Source organism: Microtus ochrogaster, unplaced genomic scaffold, assembly GCF_000317375.1.
Source record: "Microtus ochrogaster isolate Prairie Vole_2 unplaced genomic scaffold, MicOch1.0 UNK29, whole genome shotgun sequence".
Lineage (NCBI taxonomy): Eukaryota > Metazoa > Chordata > Mammalia > Rodentia > Cricetidae > Microtus > Microtus ochrogaster.
The window spans coordinates 4232065-4246819 of record NW_004949127.1 but is presented as its reverse complement, the minus strand read 5'-3'; the positions used below and the strand labels follow the sequence as shown (position 1 = coordinate 4246819).

The 14755-nt window shown below is 41.1% G+C and overlaps 1 protein-coding gene across 2 annotated transcripts in view; it reads left to right on the top strand.

Moving 5' to 3' along the window:
* The first annotated feature begins 11910 nt into the window (after nt 1-11910).
* Nucleotides 11911-14755, top strand: part of Cpq (carboxypeptidase Q) — a 363530-nt gene continuing 360685 nt past the window's right edge. Inside the window, exons 1-2 of one of the 2 annotated variants that reach the window (XM_026789766.1) lie at nt 11911-12271; nt 12824-12825. The gene's annotated coding sequence lies outside the window, so the exon portion shown is untranslated. The remainder of the gene's footprint in view (nt 12272-12823; nt 12826-14755) is intronic. The other variant, XM_013354109.2, reaches the window with a different exon arrangement.

The window sequence follows — 14755 nt, the reverse complement described above, 5'->3', positions numbered from 1 at the left end:
CACCCAGCCACCCAGCCACCCAGCCACCCAGCCACCCAGCCACCCAGCCACCCAGCCACCCAGCCACCCAGCCACCCAGCAAGCCATGGCGAAAGAAGTAAAGAAAGGTATACAGAAAAAGGAAAGATAAAAGTCCAGAGGCAAAAGGTAGTTGGGATAATTTAAGATAAGAAAAGCCGGCAAGAGACAAGGCACACTAAAGCTGGGCATTTATAAGTAATAATAAGCCTCAGCGTGATTTATTTGGCTTCTAGGTGGTGGGCCCCTCAAAAAGCCAAAGGAGTAAAATATCCCACAGTGTACCCCCAGTACCACCCACCTCTCTTTCTCAGTCCTGCTTCTCAGCAAACAACTATCAGTTCTTTATTACTTGGCTCTTATTCGTCTATGAAATTTGGAAGGACCTTATATGTCTGGGACCTTCAGCCAAGCAAAACAAAACAATCTTTATTATATCAAATCTAAACAAAAATTCAAGCAACTAGGTGTCTGTGGATATTTATCCAAACCCCAGGCTTCAATTTTACCTACTTAAAACATAGAAAATGCTCAGATGGTTAATGGTTTCTGTGCAGATACATTAGAGCATTCTACAGATAAACATTTAGCTTTACATACAGGGAGATGATTAGTGTTTTCTTTCTTTGTTCTTTCAATATTTCCGTTACTGTGCTACATAATCACCATGTTGGATCCAGGCTGTCCCCAAGATCAAAAACTACCCTTTTATGACCCACATCTCCCATTTATGTGAAGGAGGCAGGGCTATAAACATGGTATGAAAAAAAAATCTTACATGCCATCTTGATTGCTAACATCTGTTTAAATTTCCATTCATAAATTTGAAATCCAGGCTTCTGCAGCCATCTGTTTGCTCCCAACAATCTGAAAAAAAAAAAAAAAAAAAAAAAGAGCCCAAGGCATCTGTGCGGGTGGAAGAATGGTTCCTGCTTGGCTCGTCTACCTTGGTGAGAATGAGCTAGCTCTGGCTTTGTGCTTCCTCCTCACAGGGCAAGAGAAGAGTCCAGTTTCAACCCCTGTATCTTAGTCACAGGAGAAAAAGAGATTAAGAAATGATTCTTTTCTTAGTCACCACTTCCATTTTCTTCTTTCACTGAGCAGTGCCCCCCATGCCCAGAGGCAATCTTGTCCATTTCGTTAATAAGGGACAGGGAAATATTTCTGTGGGCATTCTCAGTGTTTCCTGATAATCGGAGCAAGCACTAGTGAACTGGATCATAGACAACTCTCTAGCTTGCTGGGCCTGTGGGACTCTCGTGGGAATCTCTTCACAGAACACTGTATGGATATGATTCAGCAGCTGTAAGAGCCAGATGCCAGGCTAGGATACGTGACCTCCCTGCTCCATTTTTTTCTTTTAATTTTCTTTTGGCAGTGTCATTTGTGTCTACGGGACTGGGCTTTTTCTGAAGCTGCTTGGCTCTGTTCCAAGCATTCTGTTACAGCAACTGAGAATGCCTTCTAAAGCTAACATGACGTTTTAGGGGCCTACTGGGTTACAGTACTCTTCTCAAATGCGGTCTGACTTGGCGCTCTGTTTCAGCTTCAAAGAACTTTTTTCCTTAGTTTATGTTGAGAAACAAGTCCTCAAGAAACCACAGGCAACTCTATGGTTTGTTATCCTCTCGTCCTTTGTGAAAACCTCAGCATTACGATGAGCAAGGATCCACCCAACTTTTAGCTGAACGGTCTAGTGCATAAGCTGGTGGTTTGTGGGATTGCCTTGCTGACTTGAAAGGTCTCATTTATTTCTGCTCTGACGTTGCTTTTATATATAACTTATGACTGATGCTTTGGGTCTTTCTGTGTGACCTGGAATGAGTCATTTAACCATCCTCAGATCAGAATCTTGGAATGGCAACAGAACAGAACATTTTAATCACTAACCTTGCTATACTTGCCTGCTGCAGTTTAAAGAGGACCCCGAAAGTTTGTTTGTTAGGAGCGTAATCCCCATATTTATACACTAATATTGTTTAAATGTGGAAATCGTTTTGGGGAGTAATTGTGATTAGATAAATTCATAAGGCTAAGGATCCAGCTCGGGATTAGTGGCTTTAAAACAAAGGAAAGAGAGAGATGAAGCTAGCCTGTGCTTGCTCTGTTTTGTTACCAGGTGCCCTCTGCCATGTTGTCATGCGGTGGGAAAGTTAAGGCCAGATGCTGGCATCTTGCTTTTAAACTTACCAGCATTCAGAGCTGGAAGCTAAATAAAATGCCATTCTTCACAAGTTACCCAGTCTGTGGTATTCAGTTATCACAACAGAAAATGGACCATGTCATCATTACCGAGTAGATCATATAGAGGTTTATTCTGTGTGCAGAATATTAGCAGCCCTCTCTGATGCGGGGATACTAGACATCTAAATTACCTGCACTTCTAAACAGCTGCGGTCAGCTCATAAGCCCTTCCTCAGCCCTCATTTTCACTAGGCTCTCTCATACTGTCACCGAAGTCTTTCTTTCTGATTTCAGGGTACTTGTCCTGTCCCCTCCCTCCCTCTATATATTCCTCAGTACTCTTGTGAAGAAGTACCAAGGTCACAAGCCTTACCTTATGTTGGGAGCAGTGAACCCCCAGATCCTGAATTTCTTGTAAACAACTTCTTTTCCCCTGATCTGAGTACCCACAGCTGCTCTGAGCCCGAGACCCTCAGGAGTTCCTGATGGCAGGGGAGCGGTTTCTTGTGCATTTGGCTGGGGCGTGGCTATCCCTATATAAGATGCTCCTGGACACAATAAAGGGGGCATTCTTGGGGCATTTTAGCATCAAGGATGACCTGTGTCTCTGTCTCTGTGAGTCTTTGTATGTTTCATTCTCCAGCCCCTTGCCCGGATCACGAACTGTATGGTGGCACATAGAGCACAGATGGGCGTGGTGCGCTGCAACCTTATAGCTGGTGTTAAGGTCTATATGAGTCTGAAGAAAAGTGGGAATCACTTTGGGCCACTTATTCATTCATAGCATGCATCATTAATCCATCTTCCTGTGCTCTCTGGTAAGGCCAACTTCAGAATTCTCTAGCTAAGATTTAATGTAGCCACAAGTAATTGGTCTCAAGTGGGTGGAAGAGCAGACCTAGTCACCAACCTTTGCTAGGAACAATGGTCCAGATACCATAGTTATTCTGAACAAAATATGAATGACTGAAAGTAGAGAATATAGATTTCAACAACTCTCCTTTCTCTAATTCTGTGCTTAACTATCACTTTAATATAATGTACTAACATAGAACCAGGACATAAATATTCATTAGAAAATAAAAACAACAAAAGTTGAGAAAATATATAAATAATCCTGCCATCCCAGTGAATACCAGAGCAAAGGTTATTATTTATTTCTCAAGAATGTTATCATGTATCTTCATTTCTTGTATACAAATTGACCCCCAAATGTACTTTGCCCATGGTTTATGCAAGCTTGAAACTCATCTAGGACCACATTTCCATCTGGTTGCATCCCATAAGCCCCTTTTAGTGTATCCTTTTTTTTTTCCTCATGGCATGGATTCATTGAAGAGACTGAGCCACGCTCTTGACTTTGTTTAAGTTGGAAACAATCCCAAATGCACAGAAAAGCTGCATATCACACTGGTTTTCTGAAGAATCAGAGCAGAAGCTGCTGAATCATGGGATGGCCCATGATTCTAATATTCAGATGTATTTTCTAAAAGGATAAAAAGATTGACATTCTCCTTTATCTCCTCAATGCAAGTACCAAACCATGAAATCCATGCGGTTACTTCTCTCAACCGATGGTTTCTCTATTCTCTTCAATGACATGCTTTAAGAGATTTCAGTATAAAATAATGTGCTGAAACTTTATGTCCTAGATCTTCAGTCTCCTTCAATTTGCAACATGCTTACTCTTTACTTGACCTTCATGACCTTGACACTTGCAGAATTAAAGATTAGGTAGTTATTTTATAGAATGCTTTCAATGTAGATGCATCTGGTAAGGGTTCGTAAGTAGAGTCAGGCAATACATCACAGCAGAAAACATCACAGACCTGATGTAATATCATCTCATTACATCCCATTAAGTTGCACAGGATTTAGATTCGCCTCATTACTACTGATGTTGACATTGATCTCTGATTAAGGTGGCATTTTCCAGGCATCTTGCCCTTTATCATTAGTATCTTGTGGGGAGATATTTTGAGTTTGCATCAATAGCCTAGCCACACTTTCAATTTGGTCTTTATTTATATTGTGTGTATTCTTAACTCATTTGTGGAATGTCAGTTAGCTGCTATTATTATTCATTTTCATATTTATATTATTCTATATTTGGCCAATAAGAGTCCCTTCAACTGGGATTCTATGCCCTTTTGATGTGGCATGTTGTTAAATTCTCCTAGCATTTTCTTACTTTAATATTCAAAAGAGGTTTCAGGTTCCTCCAGTACTTTATCTAGCCCAGTTCTGAAATCAGGTATTCTCCAAAGACCCTGGATGTCTTTTAGTGGAGAATAGTGTCCAGAAACCAGTATCTAGTTACCCAGTGTGAATCTTGCAAATTTCCTGAACCCTTTAGGTTTTGTTTACTTCCCGAGTCTTACCAGTTTCCTCCTCCCTCTGGAAAGAAAGGTTTCAATTTGGAAGTAATAGCTATGCCACACCAGGTCTCCATTCACTCAATATATCCAATCACTCCTCTACATAACCACCTTTCTGTCCTCATTGGGCTCTTCCTCTGTGGCGAGGGGTTTCAGAGAGCAATGGAGACTATTAAGCTTTAAATATCTCATTTGAAGGAGGTCATCCTAAAAATGTCCTCAACACACATTTTAAAAAATATTTTTCAAGTTAGTATACAAAATAATGTGTTTCATTCTGACATTTCATTCATAATTGGCATTGCGCTCTGTTCACATTTGCCTCCTGCTGTCAGGATGATGGCAGCATCAACCTTCTTGCTAGTCTCCTTCATCCCTTCTTGTTTCATTGTGTATGTGTGTGTCTATTTCTACTCAGATTCTGCATACCAAAGAAACCATGTGATGATCCAATCTCTACTATTTTACTTGAAATGATCTTTAGTTCCCTCCATGTTTCTGCAAATGAAAGAGTTTCATTATTCATTATGACTGGATATAACCCCATTGTACATATGTTCTACATTTTATTTATCTATTCATATTTTGATGGGAATCTTGGAGGCTCCATATTAAGAAAATATGAATAGTACCATGATAAAAATGGATGTTTTGTCTATGAGGATGCAGTTAGATTTATTTGGTTATGTAATCTGATATATACACCGATCCTACATTAGTTCTGTGTTTAGCAGTTTATTTGAGGACTCTTCACACTGATTTCCATAGAGACTGCACCAGTTCACATTCCTACCAGCAGTGTATTTGCATCCCCTGCCCTCAAACACACACCCTTAAGGGTGTTCGTTGTCATTTGTTTTCTTGATGATAGCCATTTGACTTCAGTGAATTAGACTCTTAGTACAGTTTTAATTTATTCCTCTGGTGAATGTGAACACTTTTCAAATATTTTCTGACCATATGTACTTACGTTGAGAAGTGTCTGCTCAGTTAATTCAGCTATTTATGGATTGGAATCCTTTTCAGACTGTCTTTTCCTATGCTAATATGTCTTAACACAGCCTCATGGAGAACTATCAGAACGTCAAAATACATCCTATGCCAGGTCAGCAAGTGTTGGATCCTATTGCCTTTTATAGATCCTAGATGTTTTACTCAAATAGCAGAACCTTCTCTGGGCCATCATACATTACCACTACTCCCACTCCTACATACATAGACATAAACATTGTTTGCCTAGATCAATCTCTTGCACAAAATATTTCAGAAAGTAGAGAAGGATAAAAAGAGGAGAAGAAGGAGTTATTATTGATCATGGCTTTTTTGGTTGTTGCTTCATTTTGTTTTTAGAGACAGGACCTTGCTGTACAGCCCAGATTTGGCTCAAATTTTTAATCATCTTGCCTCGGCCTCTTTGGTGTTGAGATTGTAGGTATACCCATAATTGACCTTTGAGGAAAAGAGCACTGGCATATAACCACTGGCTTCATTTCCCGCTCACTACTGAAACCTCAGCTCCAGCTCTTTAATTTCTGGTTGAAGATAAAGTGTGCAGTGATACAGATAACAATCGGGGCAGATAGAGGAAGCCAGGGGGAGATTCCCACTGCTCTTTTACAAAGAATTTATAGAGAAAGACTCCAACTTTTAATAATTAGTGGGAGATCATAAGCGTTTGCTGGAGATGCTGTAACAAAGTATTAGAAAAGAAATGCCTTAAACAGAAAAAATTGTTTTCTCACAGCTGGGAGAAGGTGTCTGTCTGAAATTAAGGGTCCGGAAGGACTGGTTTCTCCTGAGGCTTCTCTCCTTGGCTGGTAGATGAGTGTCTTCTTAGCTGTTCTCACACAGTCTTTCTTCTGCATGTGTCTGTGTCTTAATTTCGTCTAGAAATGGCACAAGCCATATTGGATTTGGGCTTGATTATTTATTTAAAGTTTATCTCTAATGACAACCACATCCTGAAGTAATGACAGCTGAAACTCTGCTATAAACTTTAGAATGTGTAGTCCTAGATAAAAAAAAAAAACACACAGTAGTTTTCTTGGTATTGGGTGAAGTGCTTTAGGTGATGCAGATTTTTAAGACTTTCTTATTTAAATGACTAATCTCCCTATAAAATCTTATTCTTTCTTACCTATTTCTATCAAAATTTCGATCACCTAACTTGTAGAAAATACTGAATAGTTTGTGGGATTTATAGGAGGTTTTAACATTAGGTTAAAAAATATCGGAATGTAAAACCCAAAGGGAATGAGAAGAAATGAAAATGATCACCTTTCAGTGGGGCCTCAGTGGTTAACCACAGAACCCATTTGAGGAGACAAACGGAATCAAGTCATTGTTGCTATGAAAAACAATGTCTTATTTAGGTGTACTGATTTGACCGGAGAGATCAGAAATACTGCCCAGTGTGATGAAAAGAATACAGCCTAGTCTTGTTTCGGGAACTGCATTCAGGGCTGGACCAGTAAAAACGTTCTTCCATGGTCTCAGCTTCAGTTTGTGCCTCCAGCTTCCTGCCTTGCGTTCCTATCTTGACTTCTATCAGTGTTGGACCATTACCTGGAAGTGTAAGCTAAAATAAACTCTTTCTTTCCAAGTTGACTTTGGTCATGGTGTTTATCACAGCAACAGAAACAAGAAGAGGGGTAAAGCTGAAATAGGAAGTCAGACTCAATTACTGTGAAGTGTCAGTCCAGAGAGATCCAGGTACCAGACCTTAGGACAAAAGTAAAGACAAAGAAATAGAGAGGGTTTAGTGCACAGCGGAGCCTGGGGCAATTTTCTGAACCACTGGATAGAACCACAAGAGCCGTTTATAGGGTCTTAGCAGCTGCAGCCATGGCACTCCAGGGATTGTTAGTGTTACCAAACTAATTCATGTATGTAAATAAAGAGCTTTATGAGAGCAAATGACAGAAATGTTGATCTAAATACTAAAGGAAAGCAGAAATTTGCTGGTATATGTAGCTTCAAGGGTCCTTATCTAGCTCTTGGTATCTGGATCTTGTGGTTCAGACGGTGTCAACCCTTTCCGTTTGCAAACTACTTGCATCTACTTCTTTTCTCATGTGCCCTTTTTTTCGTGACTGGAAAAATGTTTAACCAACATAACCTCTATTGTCTTTCGTGTGTCCAGAAGGATTTGCTCTTTCTCTTTCAGTGGATTGTGCTAATTTTAATGGGGGATTTGGCCAACTTAGAGTCATATTTTCATCTGCAAACTTCTGTGGGCATGAAGAAGGCAGGTTGAGTCTTATGTGATGGGCAGGGGTGTTATTCTTCCAGAAACATGTGGAAAGAGGGAGCAAAGGTTGCTCAGAAGGTCAATAAATTACTCTAGGAGGATGAATACACTCAGGATGGGCCACAACCGTGAATTTATTGTGGAAACTTAAATCCAAACTAAGGAGTAAACATGCTTGCTGTTTAAGACATCTATTTCTGAATTATTCTGTATGTTGTGCTATATGTTTCCTGGTAGGCAGGAGAATGGCCCCAAAAGATTAGTTCTGAAGTCACTATGAATGAAACAATCCTGCAGAAAAGAAAATCCTAGAAGGAGACTCAGAGATGCACGCTGACTGTCTCCTAACAGAATCCCCAGTAGTTAGGTGTGAAGTACAATTTAGAATTGTAACAGAGATGTATATACATGCTTAGCAGTGGAGTCAGAACCCACATCTTCTCAGGGTTGGTCTAGTTACTATTTTAATCGCAACTAGACTCCTTGCTGACGTCAAGGAAAAGCAATGCCTTCCTCTTCTTACATTGTCCCTTGTACTGGGCACACAGACAGGTACAGAATAGAGACCCAAGATGTATGCCCATGATGACCTAATCCTGAAAATGTGGAGGTCTTTCAGTACCAGCCAGTGGTGCTTTCTTTACCCATTTTCCACGTTCAAGAGCTCCTGAACTAGCCAGTCCTTCTATATGACAATGGCTACTCCCTTCACCACCTCAATACCGAGTAGCAGAGAGAGGAGGAAGATGCATCTTTTATTAGCAGTGTTCTCATTCACTATCAAGTACAAAGTCAACCTTATTAATGAGTCATTCCTACGTACTTGTCTGTTTTTAGAACATTTACATCTTATAACAGATAAGACAAAAAAAAAGCTGGATCTCAGGGACTGGAGAGATGGCTTAGCGGTTAAGAGCACTGTTTTTCCAGAGGACCTGGGTTCAGTTCCCAACACCTACTTGACAGCTTACAACTGTCTGTAATTCCAGGATCCAACACCCTCACACAGACATATATACAGACAAAACACCAATAAAAATATAAATAAATAAACTTAATAGGTTGTTGGTAGTGGCACATGCCTTTAATCCCAGCACTTGGAAAGCAGAGGCAAGCAGATGTCTGTGAGTTTGAGGCTAAAGGTCTACAGTGCAAATTCCAAGACAGCTAAGGCTACACAGAGAGACCCTGTCTTAGAAAAAAAAAAGTGCTGGATTTAGTACTTCTGTACTGGTGAAACTAAAAGATTAATCAAATAATTATAGAATAGGATGTTAAAAATAAACATTGAGCAATTCTTTTGAAAACAGGGTCACTATCTAGAAAATTCTTTATTTTTGATTTTAGGTAGTGTAATTTGATTAAACATTGCAATCCTTGTTTACTTTAGTATGAACACTCAATTCTATCACCCATAGATTCACTGTAATTAAGAACAGCATTATTCCCAGGTGGTGAATGCCTTTAATCCCAGCACTTGGGAGGCATAGGCAGGTGGATCTATGTGAGTTTTAGGCCATCCTGGTCTACAGAGCTAGTTCCAGGACAGCCAGGGATACACAGAGAAATCCTGTGTGGGGAAAACAAAACAGTAGCATTATCATGGGATTTAGACCAGCTCGCACACTGGTCTTGACTTGTGGACATAGACTATTATCTTAGGTTTTCTATGAACTTAGTGCTTTATGTCAAACCTGTTGTCTATTCTAGAGCTGTCACTTCCGGGACTAGAGGAACTGGTGACAACTAGAATTTGGAAAGTATAGCCAACTCTTCAAATTATTTCACTAATCTGTTCTCACTTGGATTTGCCAATCACTTGTCCCTTACCTTTATGGTATTCTGGTCAGCTTAGTCTACAGGACTTATAACAACCATATATTAACGCCTATAATGGGTAATATGTCAGACATTGCTCTCAGCACTCAGAATGTAGTGGATATACTACATGTTGGCAAATATTTGTCTATATAAATAAGTATGACCATTTTTATTAGGTGTATTAGTTAATTTTAAGAAGCTATGAGAAAAATACCAAAGAGAACAAACTAAGAAAGGAAGAGTTTACTCAGTTATGGTTTCAAAGGATTCAGTTCACGGCTGCTTGGCTCTGTGCACTTGGGAATAACATTACAATAGCACCAAGAAGCAGAAAAAACAAGAAGGCAGATAGGAGTGGAGAATGTTGAAGGAATTATGGGTATAACACTCAAGAGCATGTAGAGTGATTTAGTTTTCCACCTGCTAAAGTTTCAACCCCCCCCCCCCCCAAGCCAAACCGTCAGCTGCAGACCAAGCATGCAGGAACAGAGCTTGTGTCTGGGACTATGCAGATCCAAATTATACTAGCAAGGAAAATAAATGCATCAAATGTCACATGGCTTCATAGTGGATGGAGATGTAGCAAATAAGTCTAACATGAACCCTGGAAGAGAGCAGTAGCATAAAGAATGAGCTCTACTTTCACTGACTTGTACGAGCCAAATTCAGGACTATCAGGGTATTTCATTTAGAGAGAGCATCGCTAAGAGCTGTGGGGTTATATTGATGCCATTATATCAGAAATTTAACAGTTACGAAACAGATGGGAATAAAATGAGAATCAGTAGGGTGGGAGGTATTACAGTGGAGGGACACGAGTGGAGTAATTAACTTCTGTCGGCTACTGAGGAGGCCTCATGGTAAAAGGACCCACACAGTGTTTGCAAAGATGGACCCTGGAATCAAGCCAGCTCAGTTTAGAATGTTGACTTTGACCTCACTGGTTGTAACTTGACCTCCCCAGCTCTCAGCTTCCTCACCTGTAAAGTGGAAATAATAATAATAATGCCAGTTCATAGGGTTGACACACACCTGCAGATAATTCACCCGTCTTAGTAATAGCACGCAACGAAAGTTAAACTCCTCTTATTATTACCCTGGAGCCAACGCTGAAGAGGTTCAATCCTTTTCAGTTTGAGAGGAACAGCACAAGATGAGGTCAGGAAGGCAATGCATCTGACACACTGAGAACAAGTCCCACAGACAGTCTATGGGCTGTTTTTATTGGTACAGATGAGCTAAGTGCAGATCTGAGGGTAAGCAGCTAGGAATGTAAAATAGGGCTGTTTTTTTTTTTCCTTATTGAAATCTGTATACATTTTTAAAAACAAAAACTAGAGTTTGTCATTTTACAGCTTTTAATATACACTTGCTAGATTTTTATTGCATTTCATAATAATAACAATTATAAAATTAGAAATAATACAACTTATTCTTTGTTCTGGTAGTTTCAGAAAAAAAATGTAACCCAGTGGGGCTGGCTAGGACTCTTTGTGGAAAGGCAAGCTAGGACCATGTTGTGAAGACCCTTGAATACCTGACAGAGATGGTACTTTGTGGAAGGAAACAGGAGTAGTAGACACTGTTATCTGAGAGTTGTGTGCACATAGATGAAAGGACTCCGAATGTTCTTAATATAATTCTTTTCTTTCCCTGCTTTTCTAAGCATGTGAGTTTTCTTTTTCTTAGCGTCTTCCTATGCAGTTCAGGCTGGCCTAAAATTCACACTCACCCTGCCTCATCTTCTGAGTTCTGAGATAACACACACATGTTTGAGCATACCTACGTTTTTCCTTGGTGTTTGTGGTTAAGAGGAAAGCCAGAACTGAGAAGTGTTTCACCAAGATAACTGTGATAAGAGTCTGGCTAAGCAAAGGAATTTGTACTCACTAAAATAATAATAATTATTAAAAAAAAGTTAGAAACACGTGCACACATGCTTTTGTGAGTAGTAAAGCATATTTCTTTCCCGGACACCTTCTAATGCCTAAACAGACAAGAATTTCTGATTACCTAGTTTAGATCACGTCCTCTGCCTTCTGTTATAGTCCTTAAACCGTGCAGGGAGGGAGAAAATAATCTGGTGTGTTGTTTTGTTTTTGAGACAGGGTCTTTCTTACTCGTTCTGTGTCCCTTGCTAAGCCTCAAAGTCCTGGGAGATCTCCTTGTCTGCTCAGCCTCCCCAGTGCTGGATTATTTCCGGCATGGGCAATATAACTGTTCAGCTCTTCCCTTGGGGAGGAGTTTGACAGTTCCCAGCGCAAGGCTTCCTGAGGACCCCACTTGGCCTAAACCAGGCTCAGGGAGACAGACACCAGTCCAGGTCAGGTCCATCCAGCCACAACTTCTGTTAAAGCCCAGACCTCAGGCTGAGGCAAGGTGGGCTGCACCCTCGTCCTCGGGCCACTGGTCAGGGCGGTCTCCTCAGCTGTTACGGTGAGAAGAAGCCAGGCTTGCAGACCCAGGGCGCCGGGAGCAGCTCCTGGGGCTTCCGGAGTCCCGCCCTAAGGGCCCAGCGCGACCCGAGCGACCTTCCCGTTCCCGCCCCCGGATTCGGCCCGTTTGGCTGCAGGCCTCACCCGGGTGTGGCCGCCGCTGCTCCGCAGAGCCTCGCGACTAGGTGCGTGCACCGGGGCTGTGGGCGACCGGCTTCTCCTGGGAGGCGGGTGGACGGGCGAGGCCAGCAGGCCTGGCTACCAATGAGCTTCCTGAGGGCTGCAGAGCCACCAGCTGAGGCCTGGGACTGCCTCCAGTCACACTGAAACCCTGAGGCAGAGCCCTGAAGCTGCTGTCTGTCACTCGCAGCCCTGCCCTGCACCTCATCTGCCTAGGAGCTGCCTTCAGCCCCTATCTGAATGTTCTCTAGTCTCCTGAGCTGCAAGGAGGCTTTATGGGGTAGGGTGCGGGTGCTTTGGGGATTTCTTTCACTTTCTACCTCATTCTTTCAATTCAGGGCGAAGAGCTCGCTTTTTGAGTTGCCAGTGTCTGACTTGTAGCACCTAATAGTGCTACAATAGCTCTCAATAACTAACAAACGACTATGAGGTAGAATCGAATGAATTAAGTGGGCAAACATAGGAAACAGCAGCGTGAACAAATACATGACCAGCACAGTGGATATGAAGTGCAGACAGTTGTCTTTCAACTCTGTTTTCTCGGAATTAAGTGAGAGAAGTTTGGTTCTATGTAGTTGTTAAATAATCACCAGACTTCCACGCCCTGTTTTCTACCTTTACTTGGATTTGAGTATATGCTTTTGCTTAAAACAAAACATATGCGAACTGTTTCTTGCTTGTAATTTGTTCTCCCCTGCTTTTTTTTGAGGCATCATTGTCACTGTAATATTTAATGTATTTCCACAGTGCAAAGGTACTTCTAAAGGCCGAACCATGTCACTGACTTGTGTGTAAAACCAGACATTTTCTTTGAGGACGAGACGACAAACAATGCCTGTTTTCCTTAGACAAGAACTGGTTGAGTTGTAGGTGAATGAAGAAAGCTAATTATGTCCTAGTGGGAAAAAAGTAATTTATGTTTGTGCACATACAGTTGGTCACTGCTGCAGTTCTGTTTCCTAGACCCCAGGTTCCACAAAAACCAGTTGACCTTGAGTTTGTCATTTGATCTCTCTCTCTCTCTCTCTCTCTCTCTCTCTCTCTCTCTCTCTCTCTCTCTCTCTGTGTGTGTGTGTGTGTGTATGTGTGTGTGTATGTGTGTTTCTGTGTGTATGCACATGTGTGCGTGAGCCTATGGGGCCAATAGTCAACATCATGTATCTTCAAAGGTTTTCTTCCCTAAGCTTGACAGCACATCTCCATGAACCCCGAGGTCACTGATTCAGCTAGATCAGTTGGCCAGTGAGGTCCAGGAATCCACTTGTCTCCACCCTGCCAGTGCTGGGGTCATATCCATGCACCACTGCACCTGACTTTGAAGTGGGTGTTGGGTCCTTATGTTTGCATGGTAAGCACTTTACAAAATGAACCATTGTCCCATTTTTCAATGTCTAAAATGATGTCACTTAGCTAAATTCCTCCCGAGTTAAATTTCTTGCACATTCTTTGATCGAGGGTGAAGTTTTGAATTATTTCATGGAATTCTACATACTTCCTCTGTTCTGCTTGGGATTCTGTGAGTCTTGACATGCTTCTTTGTCTGCAGATACAGCTCACTTGCTTTCTTTACCACACTTGCAAGCAGAGCCTGAGCCCTTCAGTTGGTAGAGAAAAGAAGTCAATATTTTCTCCTATACTGTTACAGGCTCCCAGTCTGGGTTTCCAGTCAATGCCGTCAGATAATCCCATGATTTCCAGAAAATTGTTTCATTATGAATTTTTATCATACATCACAACATTTTAGAGCTGGAAGGACCTTGGATATTTTTAGAGGACACTTAAAAGGGCATTTTATTTAAATATTAACATATTTCTTTGTGCACTATGTCTAACAAACACACAATCCCAGAATAAAATCGCGGCTACCTGTTTATTTCAAGTTTATCTGGTGATATAGAGTAAATGTTTCACTTGGTGAAAAAAAGCTGACTTTCTTAGGCTCTTTTCCCAAAGAACATGTGTCATTCAGAGATGAAATGTTCAAGGTTGATATGTATAGTTCTCTGGCCACACACTTTACTGTTCATTTAAACTTCCTACTTATATTGCCCCATTTAATCCTTACTATAAACCTACGACCAAGGTACAACTGAAACTCCTTTGACCTTACTAACAACTCTGATGACCTGAATTAAATTTACCCTGGTGTGGGTAAATTCTGCAAGTTGTCCTCTGATTTCCACATATGCGCTATAGTGTGCCTGTGTGTGTATGTGTATGTATGTGTGCGCGTGTGTGCTCACACACCCACACAATGGAATAAAATTGCCAGCCAGGTTTGGTGACACACACTTGCAATTCCAGCATTAAAGAGGCTTAGGCAGGAGGACTGCTCTGAGTTCAAGGGCAGCCTAGGCTACCCGGTGAGATATTGTCTCAAAAACAAAACAAAAAACCAAAATAAAAATGTTTGAATTCCACTGTGATTCCACACATCAAACCTAAATACTGGTGTATCCTAATAAGTTTACTGATTTAGGGAATTTAAA